Here is a 20,868-nt window from a genome sequence, read left to right as displayed (position 1 = left end):
CTGGATCTTAATCATAGCATCATTTTATAAATGCTCAAACCGATCTTTCTAGGACCTTTCCTGGTATCAATGTTGAGCTGACTGGTTGGTTGTTACCTGGGACTCCCCCCCCCTTTTCACCACTTGCCCACCTCCAGTCTGTAGGCACCTCACCTGTTCTCCAAGAATGCTCAAAGATTGATAGACACAGGCTCTGAGATTTGATCTGCAAGCTCCTTTAGTATCCTTGGGTGCAGCTCATCAAACTCTGGAGATTTGGATTCATTTAAAATAGCTAAGTGTTCCCTTACTACCTCTTTTCCTATCTTGGGCTGCAGCTCCCTCCTTACATCATTGATTCTGTTATCACCAGGTTGGGCATCACACTCCTTTTGGGTGAAGACAGAGGCAAAGTAGGTGTTGAGCAATTCTACTTTCTCTCTGTCACCCAGTAGCATTTCTTTGTCTTCTCTGTGCAGAGGAACTGCTACTTGCTTTTGCTTCAAACATAGCTGAATAAATCTTTGGTTATTATTTTTAACCTCTCTTGCAAGCCTGAGCTCATTCTGAGCTTTGATCTGCTTGTTGTTCTCCCTGCAACTATTGCCTACTTGTTTAAACTCTTTATTTGTGATTTCCCTTTCTTATACATGCCCTTCTTAAATCTCAGCTCATCTGTAAGCTCCTTATGCAGCCATACTGGTTTCTTTAGATGCCTCCCTCTTTTCTTTGTGGTTGAAATTGTCTATGCTTGTGTCTTCAATATTTCACCTTCAAGAAACTCCCATCCAACTTGGACCCCCTTCTCTCTAAGTATTTCTGACCATGGGATCTCACCCAATAAATCCTTAAGCTTTTTGAAATTGGCTTTCTTAAAGTCCAAAGAGGACATGATCACTTCCTCCCAAGGTTTCTAGTTCCAACCTGTTTCAATAATTTGGGGACAACAGCTCTAGCACTAGGTGAGTTTTGGGGGCTTGAGAAGCTGGAAGCTTAACTCAGAAGCCCAGAGTCCCACTTTGCTAAAGGTCACATGGAAAAGCTCCCAGGAGAGACCTGCCTTGTTCACAGGAATGGAGGTCCTGAGAGAAGGAATTGGCAGAAGCTCTCTCTCTGCTATTAAACAACCTTGTTCCTGCAGCCTGCCATTTAATTAAGATCTACTTATCTTCAGGACAAGAGATATTGCTTGCTACATTCCTGGAACTCACCATCGCAGGCTGCCTGCTAATGTGGACATTGGCGGACGCATTCCCACTGGCAGAATACCAATCAAAGACAAGCAAGCTGAACCTCAGTCCCTCCTGTATCCGACAACAATTGATTGTCGGATGCAAGAGGGCCTTGGCATTGAGGGAAATGCCAAGGCCCTCCCAATGAAACCCAACTGCTGAAGCCAAACTCCAGTCTGCAGAATGGGACACCTTTTGCCACTCACTGCCACCAAGCGGATCTGGATACTGCCAGGCAAACTGAAAAGGAGAACCTGCACCAAAGGCCTCACAGCCTAGAAGGGCTAGGAAGAAGGAAATGGGACTGGGAACAAAACTCCGGATTCCAGGCCCCAACCCCAACTCCGGATTCCAGGCACCAAGGAAGACTCCCCAAGATACACCGAGCCCTGTGGCTTTAAGAGCTGCGTGGTGCCCTTAGAGGCCAACATGTCCTTGTGCAATAGAAACACAGGAAGCAAAGTAAAACTAATGGTCCATTTGCCTCAGTACTGTCTACACTGACTGGCAGCAATGGCTAGCCAGGGTTTCAGGTGCAGGAGTCTCTCCCAGCCCCACCTGGAGAGGCCATTGGGGATGGAGCCCGGGACCTTCTGAGCACAAGGCAAGTGGCCCCACCACTGAGCTACGGTGGTCCTTCCCCAACAGAGAGGCACAGCACCAACAGTTGTGATCGACAGGTGTCAATCAACAGCAAAGGGCTGTGATTCGAAGCTCAAGCTTTTGGAAAAGCTAGCACCAAACCCCCATGAACTGACAGTGAAAAGAGAAAGCTTTGCTAAGTGGGTGGGGGTGGGGGTTGACGCCAGATCTTTTGTGGGTGGCTTACAGATTGATGGGCCACAGCTGAGTGGCAGAGCCCTCAAACGTAGAGGAAAATGGGGCATGGAACACTCTGTAAGGCATCGATTGCAGGGGGCGGGAATGAAACAAATCTGAAGGGCGGGGGGACAACAATTCAACAGGACATGAGTTTTTAAGTCTCTCTTCTTCTACTAAAAACCCCCAGATCCCCACACAGAAAAACTAACCACGCATCCTGTGAGCTCAATTGCAGCATGCCTCCAGAGAAGATTTCCGCCGTGAACAGAAGGTGGAATTTGCAAGAACCGAGAGTCCAACTTGAAAACAGCTTGTGAAGCTCTTGGAAGCAGAGGTAGCCGTGCCAGAGCGCCGGCTCCACTGGAAGCCCACTGCTTTCCTCTGCAGGGCAACCAGAGCTTCAGTTTGATAGGGAAAAGCATCCAACAAGCGACCTTAAAGACTTGCAGATTTATGGGGTTGTCAATTACTTAGAATGTAGCGGTGGCATGGAGGCAAGAAGGACTTGCCTGGCAAAGCCCTGCTCATGTCTGCTCAAGACGCAGACTGCAAAACTGAAGGCAGACTCTATCTCCACCATCCTACCTTAAACAGGTTAAGTGGGGCGGGGGAGATAAAACATAGATGCAAGAGGGTGTTATTTTTTCAGTAAATCCAGACTTTCATCCAGGTAAGGATCCGGCCTAGGAAGCTACCCTCAGAGGTGCCTTTTGACAGGCGAGTTCAGCAGCAGGGAGTCAATATGGCAGAGGATCAGCCCGCAGCAGCTCCCACCCGATCTGGGAACTTCTGAGATGTATGTAACCTCTGTACATGTTCGCCATCCTCCCTGCAGAAGTGAACACTGGTACTTACTGTAGGCAGGTCTCCAGCTTTCGGAATTAGCCGGGTGCCAGTTGCATTTTGAGAGTGGCAACCAGCCTTTTGCGACAGGACAGAGATATTCAGCCGCCCTTGGCACCTAGCATCCCCACCTGCCTGGTCTGCCAGGCACTGTGGCAGCAAAAGGCGTGTCATTTTTTTGCTGCCGTGCAAACCAGGTGTTTGTAGGGCAGTGCGCTAGCAAAAGACACATCTTTTGCTGCCATGCTACCCTCCAGACACTGATTCACCCACAGCAATTTATTATTATTACTATTACTATTATTATTATTATTTTGCTGCGGGGCTGCCTGATCTGGTAGCGGGCCAACAACCAAGAAAATTTGGCACCTAGACATTTTGTTTTTGTACCCAGAACCTAGGTCCCAGCAGCCACATGGCCCCTAGCATTCCATTCCCGTTTTCTAACACTGGGAGTCTCACCCATCCTGACAGGCCTTGCATAGCAGACCCCTCACTACAGGGAGGCTGAAGCCCGCAAAGGACCCTCAAGGCAAGGTATGCACAGGGATTCTCACTTAATTGCCCCCGTATTCCTCTACACATCAATATTCTTTCTTCCCTTTCTGGCCTCTCTTTGGCTTTGCCTGCTGCCTTTTCTTCTATACCTCTTTTAACTCTTAAGTTCAAGCCTCTCCCGTGCTTTACTTGCACATGAAGCAAGCTGGGAGGTGGCTGTCCAGCCCACTCTCGCATTTCATCTTCCTGGCGGTGGAGTGAAGTGGGTGGAGGTAGCCCACATGCCCAGGCTGTTCCTGGCAACGGCGTCTGCACAAGAAAATGGCCCAATGGATGGTTGCCCCAAGGGTTGTGTGTGTCTCCTCTGCCTGTCTCACTCAGTGGGGCAAGGGCAGCCCAGGTGATCCATGCACGACAAAGGTTTCGCTTTATTAAGGCTCCTGTCGCAAGCGTAGCCCCCTGCCTTGCTCCCGATCCAGAAGGGATCCAGAAGAGCCCCAGAACCCCGAGGGTCCAATCCCATTTCACTAGGTCCCCATTCTACAACCCCTCCTCTGAATAATGACGGCACCTCACTAGGGGCAGCAGTCCATTAGGGTGGGCCTTGACCCCTGCAACTTCTAGGAGTGTTTATTGCAGTTGCTTGGGGGGGGGGTCACAGCAGGAGCACATGACAACCATGCAAACATATGGCAAAAGATTAAGAAATGTATCCCCAAACGCAAGCTTGGGTTTAAGGCGGGTCCTGGGTCTGAGAAAGTTGAAGATACCTGGACCACTGTATGCACTGGAGATAGTAATTCTTCTGGGAATTGCAAGGGGGCAGAATCCTGCTTGGGGGGCTTCCTAGGACGGGCATCTGGTTGGCCCCTGTGAGAACAGGATGCTGGACTGGGCTCTTCTCAGGTTCTTAATGGGATGGAAGCTAGAGATCTTCTCCCAATGCATCCCCACAGAAAAGGGAAAAGATGGAGGTGGTGTCTCTCACACCAGAGAAGGGGAAGTGTGACCACCCCACACAAAAGAAATATTTTGGGGAGAATTCACTGCTTTCTAACAATTTTGGCTATAAAATTGGGCGTTTGATCCCAGGCAGCCAAGGGGCAGCTGCGTGCAGATCAGAGGCAGGATTCAGGCAATGCATTAAGACTTCCGAGCTACAGACAATCCCTCACAGCCCATAATTGCCGCCCTGCACCTTCCGCCCATTTCACTTTCAGGTGCCTGCAGCAGGAATGTTTGGGAGGCAAACACTGCAGGGGAGTGGCTGTTTGCTTAAGGACAGCTACCCCTGCCTGGAGAGTCCTTTGTGTAACTTTAGAACAAACAGAAACTCTCCCATTTGGACTCTCTGGTTTTGTTCCTCTTAAAGGCAGGCTGATGCTGACCTGGCCCAGGAGCATTTGGCAACCTGCTACACTCTCCCCAACAAGCCAAACCTGGGAGCACACCTCACTCCCAACAAGTGCTAACTTTAGGCCTTGGAGACAGGAAGGCATCTGAATTTTCCCCCACGCTTCTGAGCCGAGCTGGACAACCGTTTCCGACACTTGGACACACCTGTGCATTTGTTTTGCTGGACTTTCATGGAACACCTATTTCACACGTGGGAAACCGTATTTTTAGTCTGTGGAACTGGACACTGCAGGCGACACAGCAAGCGTTTCAGCAGCCAGTTTTGCACTGGTCCCCATTCATGCCAACCCTCTGGCCTTTTCCCCACTGCACATTAAAGTCTAAATTGTAAGGGTGATATGCAACAGACCTTGCCAAGTGAAAGGGGTGCAGATAAGGAGGGTTTTTTGGTTGCTTTCAGCCCAGTGATTCTGGAAGCTCCTCTAACAAAGGCAGCAGCAGAGGAAGCCGGCACCTGGCCTGGCCTGCCACTGCTAAGGTCCAGGTTTGGGCAACAGACATGGTCCTAGGCCTCACTGTGAGTAAAGGGTGCTAGTTAGATGGGCCCTCTTTGGCCTGACCCAGCAGGCTCTTCTTAAGGACCTAGGACACCTGCTTGCTCCAACTGCATGCAATACACACCTGCAAGACTCGAATGCCAAACACTGAGTTGTTCACATTCCCATCACCACAGCATGTACAGGCTACCAGCACAGACCAAGCACACAGTCTCCTCTCCCACATAAACTCAGAAGCTGGCACCCAGGGCTTCAAAGACTAAAACTATCCTCACACTTGCTCTCTTCTGGTGCTGCTCCGAGCACCATTTGCAGGCCTTTATTAGACCTCTGTTTATTTGCCTCCCTTCCCTGGTAAACAATCCCAATCTTCCTAGACACTCCCAGGATTTTCTGCAGCCCCTTCTAAGAGCCACTTTCCTGCCCGGCAAGCACCTCCTGTGTTCCAATATGTCCAGACAAACAATAGGGGGTTTATTAAGTCGGTGTCTGACAGTACTCTGCCCCTAATGCTGCAAATCCCCCTGCTCTCGGCTGCTGCCTCCGCCTCCCGATGCAGCTGTTCCTTGCAGAGTACTGTATAATGGAGCCAATACCGCCAGGCAAAGTGAGCAAGTTTAACACCCCCCTCCTTTAATGTCATTTTTGTCTGTTTGGATTCCATTTTTCCTATTCAGCTTCTCCCATGACACATTGACCCTTTGTTTGGAGATCCATCCCATAGAGAAACCCCAGAGCTGTTTGTAAAGAGGGGGGGTGGGGGTGGGAATCACCTAGGCAGTCCCAACAGCCTCAGCCCCAAAGTTCACACGGCCAATGCCATCTGGAAATCAGTGTCATGTTTTGGCAGGTCAGCACAAGCGAGATTAGGAAGAGGGCCCGCTGCATTCCTCACTAAAACTCTCTCACAGCACATCAAACTCTGTCCCCTTTGTAGTCACCAGTCTACCGACATTATGATAAAGCCTGGCCAAAGTCACCATGGAGGGAGACTTCATGCCAAGTTCGGGGCTGGAGCAGAGCAACTGCTGTTCCTCTGGCAGCCAGAGAGCCACCCAACTTCCTGGAAGGAAAGTGTGCACCTTGGCCAGGCGGATGCTAAACAGGAGACCTGGCAGGCTTCACTCCCAGCCCATGCCTCCAGTGCAACACACACCAAACTGCACCCCTTTGCCAGGAGGGGAGAAAGGGAGAGAAAAAATGTCAGACTTAGCCCTCCTCTTCAAAGATAGGTGTTGGGAGGGCAAAAGAAAGCATCTCCCTATGCCAACTCCTGCCCCACGGGACAGATTGGAGAGATGGCAAACAAAACCCAAACTGGAAATTGAGGCGCTCCCCCTCCACCAATCATGTTTTCTCAGGCAGCACCAGATCCGGCCTGAATAGGCGATTGTCTGCAAAATTAGGTCAGGAAAGCCCTGCAGAGGCTCCCACTAGGGAGAAGCTCGAGCTGCCGCACCAGCTCCCACATTTCGCAGTTGCTGGGGGCGGGGAGGGGTAAGAGGAGAGCTCACGGAGCCAGGCACTCAGCCCACCAGTACAAAGCTGCCCGGAGTTGGCGTGTGTGGAGCCGGAGTCTTTGGGTGGGAGAACCGGGGCAGATGCAAAGTCAGCAAGGCAGATGGACAAACAGCTTGCGGGACTGAGCAACTGATGGGAAGGGCGCAGGCATGGGGAGGCGGTGGCTTCGCTTTTGACCCGGGACACGAGGAAAACCCTTCCCTTGAAGGAAGGAACTTTGCCCCCACCCCACCGAAAGAGGGGGCCGTGCAGGCGCTCACGGGAAGCCCCCTACCCCTGCTTCAGTTGCGATTCTTGCATTGCAGGGGGCTGGACTAGATGGCCGTTAGGGGTCCCTTCTCAACTCTACCGTTCTACGATTCTCCCTAAGCCCCCGAAGCGGGTCCAGGCGTGTTTCCTGCCCCCTGCAGGAGCCGCCCGGCGCCCCGCCCCCTTCCTCCAGGGACCGCCCCTTCCGTTCCCCCGGAGCCACGCGCGCGCCCTCCTTGCTCCCCCCGCCGCCCCGGTGAAAACGGGGAGCGAGAAGCCCTCACGCGCAGGGGCCGCCGGGAAGCGTAGTCCCGCCCGCGCCGCCGTCCCTGCGCGGTCCGAGGGAGCGGACTACGGCTCCCAGGAGGCCCCGCGCGGCTCCCCCGGCGCTGTGTTCGTGCGGCGAGGCGGGAGCGGGGACCGGAGCGGCGGGAATGGGGGACGACGAAGAGAAAGAAGAGGCGGCTCTGAGGGACAGAAGGCGCCGGGGCTGAGGGGAGACAAGTCCGGGAGGCGGCGGAGCAGTCGAGGGAGGGAGAGACCGGAGAGCAGTCGCGGCGGCCGCGGCAGGTTCCTTCGCCTTTCCCCGCGTGCCCCCCCCCTGTCCTCGGGGGGGCGAATGGCGGCGCCCAATGGTCGTTCTGGGACGAGGCTGACGGGGCGCGCGCGGTGGGAGGGGGAGTCGAGCGGAAGCGCGGACTCACCTGGCGGACGTGGGTGGGGAGCGCGAGGCGGCGGCGCGAAGAATCAGCTACAGCAGCGGCCGCGAAGAAGCGAGGAAGGGATTCAGCTGCTCTGGCCGGGCTCGGCCGCGCTCACTCGCTCGCCTAGGGAAGGGCGGGGCCACGGAAGGAAGCTCCGCCCCCTCGCCTCGCCTCTTCGCGCCGCTCGAGGGGGCGGGGGCGGGGCCAGAGCGGGAGCCCCGCCTTTTCCTCGCCTCTAGTGCGTGTCGAAGGAGGAAGCGCGAGCGGAAGAGGGGGCGGAGCCGTAGAGGAAGCCCCGCCCTCCCATCGCCGGAGCTCGGGGCGGCTTTGCTCCCTCAGGGAGAGGGCGGCGCCGCGGGAAGCTCCGCCCCTCGGCTTGAGGGGCCACCGCGCGTCTTAAAGGCGCAGGACTCCTCTGAAGAAGACGAGCCTCGTGAGTCTCAGTTAACATATCTGCTACAAGACAGCGACTCTAGCAGAACACTGCTAGTAGCAAGATATTTGGTTACAGTTCTCTCATACAAAAGGAAAAATGGTTTACTTCATGATTATTGAAAATCTGTTTTATTACCCAATTTATAGTGGAAATTGTCAAAACAAATGTACTGTTCCATCTATTTTAGCCAAGGAATTCTTGCAAATTATATCTGCCTATATGTATTGATTTTTTTAAAACTTTATTTACTCTTGCTTTATTTTATCCTGTCTTGCCCAGTGTTTTTGTACATTGTGTTGCATAAGATTATATTGTGGGCCTTTGGCCGAAATAACAATAAAGTTCAAAGTTCAAGACGAGCCTCGTGGGGCGGCCGAGCACACCGATCGAGCGTGGCGCGGCAGGGGCGGCCCTGGCCCGCCTTCTCCTCCGTGCTGTGGGGGATCCGAGGGAGAGGCTGCCCATGGGCATGTGTAGAGTTCCATCTGCAGTCGCAGCCCCTCTGTTAGGCTTCCCCGGGAAAGAAGGTCCAGGACAGGTTGCTGAAGAAGCCGCTTCTAGAGACCAGGAAGAAAGTGGATCTTAAATACGGGAAAACGGGCGGAGTGAATGTCCGCGCGCGAATCCTGTGCATTGGCCCACTTAAGGCCATGACTGGAGGGTTTCCTTTAAAAATAAAAAAATCCTATCCCCAAAACAGCCCGCAGCGCCCCCTTTTCTGTCATACTCTGCCTGCAGCTCTTTCTCCAGAGTCCAGACCAACCACAATTGGGCACCAACCCATACCCCCGCAGGCATCGGTATTGGGCCTGCGCTTTTGGCAAGCTGTAAGGTGGCCGATGGCCCGACTAGGGCTACCTGGAGAAATGAGGTCATGGGGTCACGACTGGACAAACGCCGGTTCCCTCGGCCTGAAGCCAGATGGGTGCCGTATCCCTTAGTCTCCTTTGACTGGACTCAACCGTCTAGGGGTCCTTTACCTTTACCTGCTGCTATCACCACACAATTCAAATGCCCCTGCAGCCACATGTATTTGCATAAGGCAGTGGTTCCCAAAGTGGGCAGTAGAATGACCCAGGTGGTCACTGAGAGGCAAGCAGGGCACACGCTGGAGGTGCAAATAACTTTCCAGACTTTGAAAAGCTGGTCTCAATGGATCAAATTCACCAATTTTGTTGAATAGATTTAATTAAATAATTTTAATTGGAGTTTCAATAAACATTTAACTGATCTGTTACTGTGTGGATAGTGGGTCATACAAACTGCTATTGCAAATAATACTTTTTATAGGGTAAGGGGGGGGCACTGGCAAGGAACTTAGGGAACCAAGCAGGCCCCAAAAAGTTTGGAAACAGCTGGCACAAGGTGTACCCATGGGGGATGTGAACAGTGTGTGTGTTTCTGATTGGCTGTGCATTTGTCAGGCAGCTAGGCATGCCTCTTTTAAAGAGTTATTTTCACTGATATTATTCTCTTTGTAAACCAAATACCAATGTCATGAAATAAATTACACACCCCGTGTCCTGCAGCACCTGTGGCTCCCTAACAACATCCTCTCCCAATGCAGAGGAATTTCCTACCTCAACGTGGAAGTTAAAATCTCTCCACTGTCTGCGCCACCATGCCTGTTGGACTGATCCTGGCATGCAACCCTGGGAGGGGGTGCAAATCCAGTTCTGCAGGTTCTGTGATGGGCTGGCTTCCTCTTATCGGGAGCCGATTCCACAGGCTGCATAGCCTGTTACAATATGTGTTTCTGAACCCATGTCTAGCACACACTCCCAAGAGCTTTAAGACCTTTTGCTAGAGTTGTAATGTGTGTTTGTTAGGAATAATATACGGTATGTTTATCCTTAACCAGCACACATATATTCAGTCACCTTCATTTCCTGTAATAAAGATTAATTTTTAATCTTTGTTGGAAGCCGCCCAGAGTGGCTGGGGAAACCCAGCCAGATGGGCGGGGTACAAATAATAAATTATTATTATATTATTATTATGAAACAACCCGCTTTTATTCCTCTTGTGCAATAACTTCTTGGGGCAACAGGTTACAGTAAACACATATTCATAACGAACACACGTTACAACTCTAGCAAAAGGTCCTAAACTTCTGTTTAGCCTACAGGTAGGTAGCCGTGTTGGTCTGAGTCGAAGCAAAATAAAAAAATTCCTTCAGTAGCACCTTAAAGACCAACTAATTTTTTATTTTGGTATGAGCTTTCGTGTGCATGCACACTTCTTCAGATACACTTGAAACAGAAGTCAGTCCCTTATGTATATACAGAGGGTGTGGGTGGGTGGGAATGGGTGATGGGCTGATGGGAGTGGTAAACCTGTAGATGGCTGTTAACGACTGCTGATGACTGCAATTGGTCCTGCGGGAGAGGAGACTGAGAGGTGAAATGAGAGCCATCTTCCAGTATCTGAAGGGCTGCCCCATAGAAGATGGAGCAAGCTTGAGACCCGAACAAACGGATTCAAACTGTAAGGAAGGATATTCTGACTAAACATTCGGGGAAAAACTTTCTGACAATAAGAGCCGTATAACAGTGGAACGGACTCCCTTGGAAGGTGGTGGACTCTCCTTCATTTGAGTTTTGTAAGCAGAGATTGAATGGTCACCTGTCAGGAATTCTTCAGCTGTGGCACCTGCATTGCTGGACTAGATGACCCTTGGAGTCCCTTCCAACTCTGTAATTCTATGATTCTGTGCTCTTGTAACAGGTGGAAGAAATAAAACACAGGCTGAATAGGCATGGCTTGGAATGGAGGAGAAAGGTAGAAACTGATGGCTCTTGCCTGGCAAATTTTACCCAGTGCAAAGCTGTACGAAGACCGAAAGCCAGGAAACTTTTGCTTCTAAGCATCGCTGGTGAAATAGCTGGTATCACCTTACTTCATTTGTTTCTTATGGGCTTGTCTGCCTTCAGGGCGCTGGAATGCAGTACTGCTTACAACAAGCCAGGGAAATCCCAGCAGGTTTGTTGTTTTACTCTGTGGGTCATGACTTGTGTTGTCTGCCCAAACAGGCCAGCCTATCGGGTCTTGTGGAGCTGCTGCATTCATTCTCTGCCCGCCCCTGGTGAAGCAGGCAAGTTTTCTGCCGTCCCTTCAAGACACTCGGGTTTCTACCTGCTACAAGGAAATTGTGGAAGCCATTTGGCAAAATGTGACCAATCACTTTCCTCACTTTAGCTGCAGGGGAATAAAAAGCAGAATTTCCACCCTGATTAAAGGATTCTTGTTTTCGATTCTCTTGCTTACCAGACTCCACCAAAAATCATCCAGAAGCCTCCGTGACACCAGAGTTCATTGAGCAGCCCTAGACTGTACTGAAGTGCACGGTGTGAATTTGTTTATTTAACCTTCAGTTGGTGCCACTATTTCTTATAATTGGCTAATAAAAATCATCCATGACCACCTTGGCTCTTAGTAGAGTAAAAGAGAAAATATAGGTTGCTTTTGAACCCAGGTCTTATGAGGAATGGTTGATGGACCTGGGTTTGTTTAGTCTGGAAAAGAGGAGACAGAAGAAATATGAAAGCCATCTTCAGTTATCTCAAGGGCTGTCCCATGGAAAATGGAGCAAGCTTGTTTTCTGCTCTGGAGAGTAGAACCAAACCAACAGTAAGAGCTGTTCGGCAGTGGAATTTGCTGCCAAGAAGTGTGGTGGAGTCTCCTTCTTTGGAGGTCTTTAAGCAGAGGCTTGACAGCCGTATGTCAAGAATGCTTTGATGGTGTTTCCTGCTTGGCAGGGGGTTGGACTGGATGGCCCTTGTGGTCTCTTCCAACTCTATGATTCTATGATTCTAACTACAGTAAAAGCAGTTCGACAGTGGAACAGTCTCCCTCGGAAGGTTGTGAACTCTCGGTGGGAGGTTTTGAACCAGAGGTTGGATCGGATGGCCATCTGTCATGGATGCTGGATCGGATGGCCATCTGTCATGGATGCTTTATCTGAGATTCCTGCATTGCAGGGGGTTGGACTAGATGACACTTGGGGTCCCTTTCAACTCTACAATTCTATGGAACATCTGCAGAAAGCGCTTTACTCACTCCAGGAGAACAGCTCTATATGAGCCTGGTAACAAGGAAAGAGAACAATCCTGGATGCCCAGGGAATCAAACCATGAAGACATTAATTGCAGGTGTGGAACAGGACCCAAGGCATGGCTTGCAGAACCCGGGAGTGAAATCCCCATCTCTTCCTGTGCCTGCCTGCCCTGTAGTCAAGAAAGCCTGAAGGCCTATAACAAGTCCACCAGCACTTCCACATGGAAACAGGGCACCTGCCCATGCTCAGCTCTTGAATGCCTGCTTAGCAGCTGAAGCTGGTTCTGGGGCCACCAAGTCCTCATGCCAGCTTGCCTAACAAGCCCAGTGCACTCCAGGGCAATGTGTCCCACAGAAAGCGAGAGAGACATAAAAAGGCTTATTCTCCATTAAGGGATTGGAAAGCAGGGGTGGAGTAGGGATCCTGTTAATCTGAAGTGAGCTGGGGCAGCTGGCAGGAGCCCAGCATGACCGAGGAACCACCCAGCGGTCTACAGGCTGGTGGCAGGAGGGGAAGGATCCATTTCCTCAGCTGTGTCAACACCATCTCTCTGCTCCCTCTCCTCAGCCAGACCATGTCCTCCTCCACCTCTCAGGGAATTTAATCTAAGCTTTGACCATTAATTAGACTAACGAAGAAACCATCTGGACCTCAACCTGCGCCCACAAGTAATCCACCCATTAAAACCAAAGATCCCTAATTAAGGGCAAATTCTGGAAATGAGTCCAGGAGCAGCAACGGGCTCGCCAGGCACAAGAGCGACCGACCTTCCCTGCCTCCTTTGTCTCCCACAGGAAGGAGCTCAGGCAGAACTGGCCCTGCCGTTAGACAAGAGGAGGCAGCCGCCTCAGGCAGCAGATTTTGATAGCCAGGGAGTGAACAGAACTGTGCGCTCCCTAAGCTAGTCTGCTGCCCTATTTGCCTGTGATGGAGTCAGATTCAGCTACATGGATTTGGGGTAGGCGCCATTCCTGTAGTGCGTAGCTAGAGAGGTGTATTCAGAACTGCCATTTCCCAAATGTGTCCTGGTGGTGCAGGAATTGTACCCAGCAGCCAAATCGATTAAATTTGCCAAAAAGGTAAAGGTAAAGGGACCCCTGACCATTAGGTCCACTCGTGACCGACTCTGGGGTTGCACGCTCATCTCGCATTATTGGCCGAGGGAGCCGGCATATAGCTTCCAGGTCATGTGGCCAGCATGACAAAGCCGCTTCTGGCAAACCAGAGCAGCACATGGAAACGCCGTTTACCTTCCCGCTGTAGCAGTTCCTATTTATCTACTTGCCCACTGTAGCGGTTCCTATTTATCTACTTGCATTTTGACGTGCTTTCGAACTGCTAGGTTGGCAGGAGCTGGGACCAAGCAACGGGAGCTCACCCCGTCACAGGGATTCGAACTGCCGACCTTCTGATCAGCAAGCCCTAGGCTCAGTGGTTTAACCACAGCGCCACCTGGGTCCCCAAATCTAAGATACAAACTCAGTAAACACCATTTAGTGAAAAGTTAAAACAGGAGGGTCTGGTGTTAATTCAATACATCTTGCCACCCCCACAGACACTTCCCAGACCTAAAACACACCTCTGTCCCCGTCCCACCTCCCAATTTGGGAATAGATGACAAAAGTCTTGCCACCACCCTTTCCCCTGCCTTACGACAAGACCTGCTCTCTGCTCTCTTACAGAATTCCTGCCCTAAATACGCTACATGATAATTACAACTTCCCACTAAACAAACACACACACATTGCACAGCCCCCTTGCAATGCGTCAACCATCTCCTGGTGCAATTCCATGTGGATACCTAGTTAGTAACGCAGGAGCTGTGAGAAGCAGCTGTGATTTTGCTGCCTTTGCTTTTTTCATTGAGTAAAAATTCCCCAAGAAATCTGAGATCTCCCTCCCCTGCCAGAGTGTCAGCCGTGAGGAGAGTCCCTACTGCCCCCTTGTGTTCGTTCGCTGCCATGCACCCTGCTCCCTTTGCATCCATGGATGCAGGAGGAGTGGTCCCTTCCTTTGAGATTGCCATGGCAACCCCAGGGAGCAGCTCAGCCAGCTTGGGCTGTGGGTGGGAAGGGCCTCCTGTGATCCCTCACAGATGCAGGAAAGAGTTCAAGGAACAGCTTACTGGGATTTCATTTCCATTCTGGTATATGATGATGATGATGATGATGATGATGATGATGATGATGATGATGATGACGATGTTCTACCATCATGGACTCATTAGGTTTGGCTCCAGGCAAATGGCTGCATCATCTCACAGCTCCACAGGGTAGCTCCTCATGTAAACTCAGGGCTCCAAGGCTTGTTTCCCCCATAAAATTGCATTAGAAGAAGAAAAACTCGGATCCTAAACATTCACTGCCTCATGGGCTCAGGACTAAACCCTACACAAATCCAGAATGGAGTTCCTAAGGTGGTTGGATGGCACCTGGTATGTCTCCTCCCAGCAATTCCTGCAGCCAAGCTGGTGCCAAATGTATTGCTCTGCTTTTCTTTGGACCATATCAGTGAGGCCCATTGTCTGAGCAGCCCAGGACCCCCGGACACACTGCCCAGTCTTGCATCTCAGGGAGGTCACTTTGGTGCTGCTAACACAGCAGTTTGGCTTCACCCCTGTGGGTGAACTCCATTGTTTCTCAAAACAGACAGGTGCCAACAACAGCAATAAACATGAAACAGCGCCCGCCCGCCCCTTTAAACCTCTGCCCTGGCTGCCTGTCCACCCCCAGATTCAAGAGCTGTGAGTTTTGAAATAAGAAATAGTCTTATTTATATGTATTTTATTCAATTATTCTTGGTGTGTGTTTTACTGTTTTACTCCAAGGATGCACATATGTTAATAAATAAACACAAACTCCTCATCCTTACCTTCAGAACCCTCTCTCTTCCCCTCTTGATTCCCCTATCTCTTCTCACTTTAGATTCCCATACGACTTCCCTGCTGGGGACCTTCACATCTCCAGCTCTGCCACCCTTGCCTGTTGATAGATGCCCTGTCCGTTCTGCCTCACTCAGTGGCTGAGGAACCCTCTCTGGCATTGCATTTTCCCATACTATTTTGTGGAGGTGAGTCGTTGCCATAGCTGCTGTTATGAGAAAAAAAATCATTTTCCCTTATGGGGTACCCAACAGCCCATATAGAGTCCTTTTGTGGGTTCTCTATCGGTTGTTGTTGTTGTTTAGTCATTCAGTCGTGTCCGACTCTTCGTGACCCCATGGACCAGAGCACGCCAGGCACTCCTGTCTTCCACTGCCTCCCACAGTTTGGTCAAACTCATGATTGTAGCTTCGAGAACACTGTCCAACCATCTCGTCCTCTGTCTTCCCCTTCTCCTTGTGCCCTCCATCTTTCCCAGCATCAGGGTCTTTTCCATGGAGTCTTCTCTTCTCATGAGGTGGCCAAAGTACTGCAGCCTGATTTCCTTAAGAATGGATAGGTTTGATCTTCTTGCAGTCCATGGGACTCTCAAGAGTCTTCTCTATCGGTAGGAGAAAATAAGAGAGACCAACCAGAGAATATTGAGAAGCAAAGCAGCTAGTAAGCCTGATCTTTATTAAAGCTGTTGCAACAGGGTGCTCTTCCCCCCCCCCAGGAGTGGGGGAGGGAACCCGAGCCATGTGCGCAAGCCCTTATATAGACATTTTAAATTGCACCGCCCTGTAGCTCAATACCACCCCCCAGATACATTATACCTACATCACCTACAGCAGAAAACCTGCCTGCCAGGTAACCTGAGAATGCTAACTGATTATGGTACAGTATTTGGGCAGTCTGCCGATTCCTTTATAATGGTAAATACTCAGTTCCTGAGTCCAAGTCACAGGCTCGCCCTATTCACATCTTAAATGTGCCCTTAAGACAGGATTTGTGAAAGACAATGGGGAGATTTCCCATTTCCTTCAACCTTGCAGAGAAATATTTGAGGTCATTTTGGGAGAGAGAAAATGGTTTCAGGACTTTTCTGGAGGTTTCAGACATGTGGTTTACATATTTGTACAGTGGTACCTTGGGTTACAGACACTTCAGCTTACGTGTTTTCAGGTTACTGACTGCGGGAAACCCGGAAGTACTGGAAAGGGTTACTTCCGGGTTTCGCCGCTCGCGTATGTGCAGAAGTACCAAATTGCGTCACACACGTGCGCAGATGCAGCTCTGCAGGTTACGAACGCTGTGGGTTGCGGACTTGCCTCCATCATGGATTACGTCCGCAACCCGAGGTTCCACTGTATGTGTTTGCTTGGTACATTTATGAACATCTATTATATGTATATACTCCTGTATATAAGACCTTAAAATTCTTATAACACTGCCTTGCTAATGTGCTTGTCTAGCTCAGCATCGATGAAGGAGCTGCTGGTTATGGGAACCCAGGTAGATAAAACCATCTACAAGTGTGTGATCAGCAATGCTGATGCATGGGGTGCTGGTGATGTCTGGACCCAGGATGTTGGTCCTCATCAATAAGGCCAAACTCCTTGTAGACTTGGGAAAAATGGTTGAGGTGTCTGTGCAGACCTTCCTCAGAGTGCGTTGTCAAGGCTGCATCATCTGCATATCTGCATCATCTAATACCCCTTGAAAGTTGGTGCTCTTCCTTAGATCTTCTGAGAGCATTTTCCACAGTTTAGTCTGCCCTGTATTTTTCAACATTCATTTTCAGTGTGTTACGGAAATTACAGGGGGCCCCCACATCTTTAAAGTTGTTAAATGTTACAAATATTATGCCTGAATGTATCCTTTCGACTTGACAGCTCAGGGAAGGAGGAGGAGGAGGAGGAGGAGGAGGAGGAGGAGGAGGAGGAGGAGGAGAAGAAGAAGAAGAAGAGGAGGAGGAGGAGGAGGAGGAGGAGGAGGAGGAGGAGGAGGAGGAGTTGTTGTTTGAATTTGATATCCCGCTTTATCACTACCCGAAGGAGTCTCAAAGCGGCTAACATTCTCCTTTCCCTTCCTCTCCCACAACAAACACTCTGTGAGGTGAGTGGGGCTGAAAGACTTCAAAGAAGCCCAAGGTCACCCAGCAGTTGCACGTGGAGGAGTGGAGATACGAACCTGGTTCCCCAGATTATAAGTCTACCGCTCTCTTTTAAAAATAAATAAATCAATTTTTATTAAAAAATTTTTTACAAACCAATCATATGATACCAATTATTCCAAATTATACAAATGCATATCCATTAATCCCAATATTATGCCAAATTATAAAATTTCTTGACTTCCCATGCTTCAAATTCTGAGGATTCTATACATTGATAATTACTACCTTTCTAATCAAAATTCCAAATCCTTTCCAATCATTATAGTCCAACATAATCCAGATCTTTTCCAACAGTTCTATTTATTATTCTCCTTCGATCTCCTCACAGCCTCTGAGATGTTTTCAAGCGAGATTTAACAAAGAGTCTCTGTTTCTGTGTGAATTTTAAGTCCAGCTTCCCCATAAATCCTTACAGATTCTCTTTCCAGACTGGAATGTTTTTTTTATGCTTGAACCAAGGACTTGTCTGGGCATGTTTGCCAAGGTTGAACTAGTGTAACCCCTGTCTACCCCTCCCCTTTGGTGACATGTCAGTGATGTAAATATGATGTATCAATGATGCTGTGCGAACTGTATTCTGGGATGTGGTGGGAAGTTTTAAAAGCCAATGTCACCCCAAGCTCGGCGCCAGCCAAACCTCCCTGAGGAGAGCATTCCCCAAACGGGGAGCCACTGCAGAAAAGGCCTATTCTCATGTTGCCAACCTGCGGCCCTCTCATGAAGAAGTGCCTCAGAGGATGATCTCAGGGTCCAGGGGGTTCATATGGAGAAAGGCAGTGCTTTTCTTTTAGGAAAAAAAGGAGCTGGTACTACATACCCTTGCGTACCCCCAGATAAAAAGCACTGGAGAAAGGTATTGTGGTCCTGAGCCACTAATATGAGAGGATGAAGAGAGTTTCTCTACTTTCTCCACACTGTGCTTAATCTTACACACCTCTGTCCTGTCCCTTCGTCCTCACCTGTGCTCTAAAGGGTTCGTCCGTCCTTCCACTTCTACTGCCGCTTTCTCCCGGGAAAACCTTCTCCTTACCGCTAAATCAGAGCAAACATCAGTCGGGTTTTCTCTGGATTGATGTTTGCAGGGCCGGCTCTAGGTAGACCCCCGGTGGCGCGGCGAGCAAGGGCGCCGGGCTGGTAGGAAACCATGCTGCGCCCTGCGAGGACGGGAGCGCCGGAGCGATCTCCGCCCCTCAGCGCCAGGGCGGCCGACCTGCTCGAGATGTTTGCTCCAATTCAGCGGTAAAGAATAGGTTGTTTGCTCCAATTCAGCGGTAAAAAAATAGGTTTCCCGAGGGAAAGCGGCAGGAAATCCACTCCTACTCCTGCTTTCTAGGCATGAGGTAAGCAAAGTGTGGATGAGCTCAAAAGCTTCAAGTGCTGCAACCTTTCTGCTCCATCCCATTGCTCGTTTTGGTTGCCCTTTTATGCGCCTGTTCCAACTCTTCAATATCCTTTTTGAGGCAAGGTGGCCAGCGCTGTACACAGCCTTCCAAGCACGGTTGCTGTATGAAACCCTCAGAGGATAAGGCAATATTGGGCTCCCTGCCCTCCAAGACTGAAGTTTGCACAACGCAGACTTGACCCTGCAGGTCAGCTTCTGGGGATGGCGAGGATTATGCTGGATTTTAATACTGAAGAAGCACAGAGGGCAACAGCTTAATGAGATGAATAGTGATTAATAATAAACTCCCAACGTTGGTTACATAACGATGCATTAATAATGTAAACATCTTACATCATTAATACCTGATTATATGCTACAACCCTATAGACACTTGGCCCTGTTTATAGAGGAAGGCGTCCACTGGAGTCAGGGGAAATGGGGAGTATAAATAAATATGGGGTACGTGGGGCTCGTCCACCTGGGAAGGGAGCCCATGTAGGAGAAGGAAAACTCTGATCCTAAACCTCTGCTGCCTTGCAGGATATCATTAAAAAAACAAAATAAAACAAAATCTTCCAGACCTAGGGCTGCCTTCAGATGTCTTCTAAAGGATGCATAGTTACATATCCCCTTGGCTCAGGCGTTGCATAACTCTATAGACCCTCCAATGAAAATAGGGACGTCCTAAGGAAAAGCGGGACATTCCAGGATCAAATCAGAAACCAGGACAACTTCTGTAAATCCAGGACTGTCCCTGGAAAATAGGGACACTCAGGGGCGTTGCTAGCCGCTCCGTCATGCCGTGCGGGCGTGACGCTGCCTTGCTGGCCCGCCCCTCAACTCCGAGGGAGCAAGCGGCTTGCTCCCTCAGCCAACGTGCGCTCTCCCTGGACAGAGTTGAGGGGCGGGCCAGCGAGGCGGCGCTTGTGACACCCCTCACTGGCCCGCCCCTCGACTCCGTCCAGGGAGAGCAGTGCCGCAGCAGGGAGAGCGCTTTCCTCTTTTTTTCCGGCTGGGCTGGGCCCTGGGCGGAGCCGCATGCGGAGACGAGGGGCGTGCCAGCGAGGCGTCACGTTTGAGGCTGGTGTGACGCCCCTCCTCGCTCGCCCGCCCCTCGCCTCCGAGCGCAGCTCCACCCCCAGAGCCCACCCCAGCGGGGGGGGGGGAGGAAAGCGCTAGCCGGCAGCGGCAGAGCGAGAGAGCAAGCACAAGCCAGCCGTCGCCACATGCTGAGCAAGGTTTCGGGATCGGCTGAGTCGCCGATCGCGGGGGCAGGAGCAGGGCCCCAGCGAGTATCTGTCACCCCCTCCAGGGCGGTGCCCGGGGCGGCCCGCCCCCCCGCCCCCCTGTAGCGATGCCCCTGGGCACACTTGGACGATCTGCCCTAGGCCTGATCCAGCACGCCCTTCTTAGATTCTTATGTCTCTTGCCCACTGGTTAGAATGCCATGATGTCACACTCCTGTCTTCCCCATGGGATTCCAAGGATCTAAACAGGTAATCCCTTTTCCTGCTTTGTGGGTTGGTTGCCATCTTCCTCTTAAGCAGCTCTGGTCAAGAATGGTGGCTTACCTGGGCCACGCACCTTCTAAGCTTCCTTGTGGCACTGTGCCCCACCCCGCCCCTAGGGCCTGTCTAGGGCTACTAGTCATTGCCTGCGGCAAAAGTGGCTGGCCCCAGCTGCACCCACAATCTTGTGGGGCCTGGAACATGAAGCCACGCGAGTTTGGTTGGCTAGGCTGGTTCCAAGCTAGGAAGCACGGAAGGAAGGCAGAGGTGGAAAGGAAACATAGCTCTGTCCCATGGAAGACCAAGGAGGAAGCATTGATACTAATAGGGCTTGCAGCCCCACAAACATATAGAAATTAGAATAGCCTGCTGGATTAGGGCAATGGCCCATCTGGTCCTGCCTCCCGTGGGACCCTCAGCCTTCTCTGGATGCACTTTAGGTGGTCAACTGCTCACTGGCAGGGAATGCAGGTCCTGAGTTGAACCCCTGGTGTGTGTGCTTCATTTTTTAAGTTCTAGGGGTAGCAGGGCTGCCAAATAACTCTCCATCCTTGAAGTTTTCGGAGAGCTGCCTGCCAGTCAGAGAATACATTTCTGGGCTAGATGACAGACTGGCCTGACCTGAGCAAGGGCTTACATACCCTATAACAGGCATCCCCAAACTGCGGCCCTCCAGATGTTTT

General features: G+C 50.7%; 1 protein-coding gene across 2 annotated transcripts in view; it reads right to left on the bottom strand.

Moving 5' to 3' along the window:
* SIPA1L3 (signal induced proliferation associated 1 like 3) overlaps nucleotides 1–7,900 on the bottom strand; it is an 81,588-nt gene extending 73,688 nt beyond the window's left edge. For both annotated transcript variants that reach the window (XM_060275503.2, XM_060275506.2), the window contains exon 1: nucleotides 7,762–7,900. The gene's annotated coding sequence lies outside the window, so the exon portion shown is untranslated. The remainder of the gene's footprint in view (nucleotides 1–7,761) is intronic.
* Nucleotides 7,901–20,868: the final 12,968 nt, after the last annotated feature.

This window comes from Zootoca vivipara, chromosome 6 (genome assembly GCF_965207765.1).
Source record: "Zootoca vivipara chromosome 6, rZooViv2.hap1.1, whole genome shotgun sequence".
In the NCBI taxonomy this organism is placed as follows: domain Eukaryota; kingdom Metazoa; phylum Chordata; class Lepidosauria; order Squamata; family Lacertidae; genus Zootoca; species Zootoca vivipara.
This window is presented reverse-complemented; position numbering and strand designations above follow the sequence as displayed.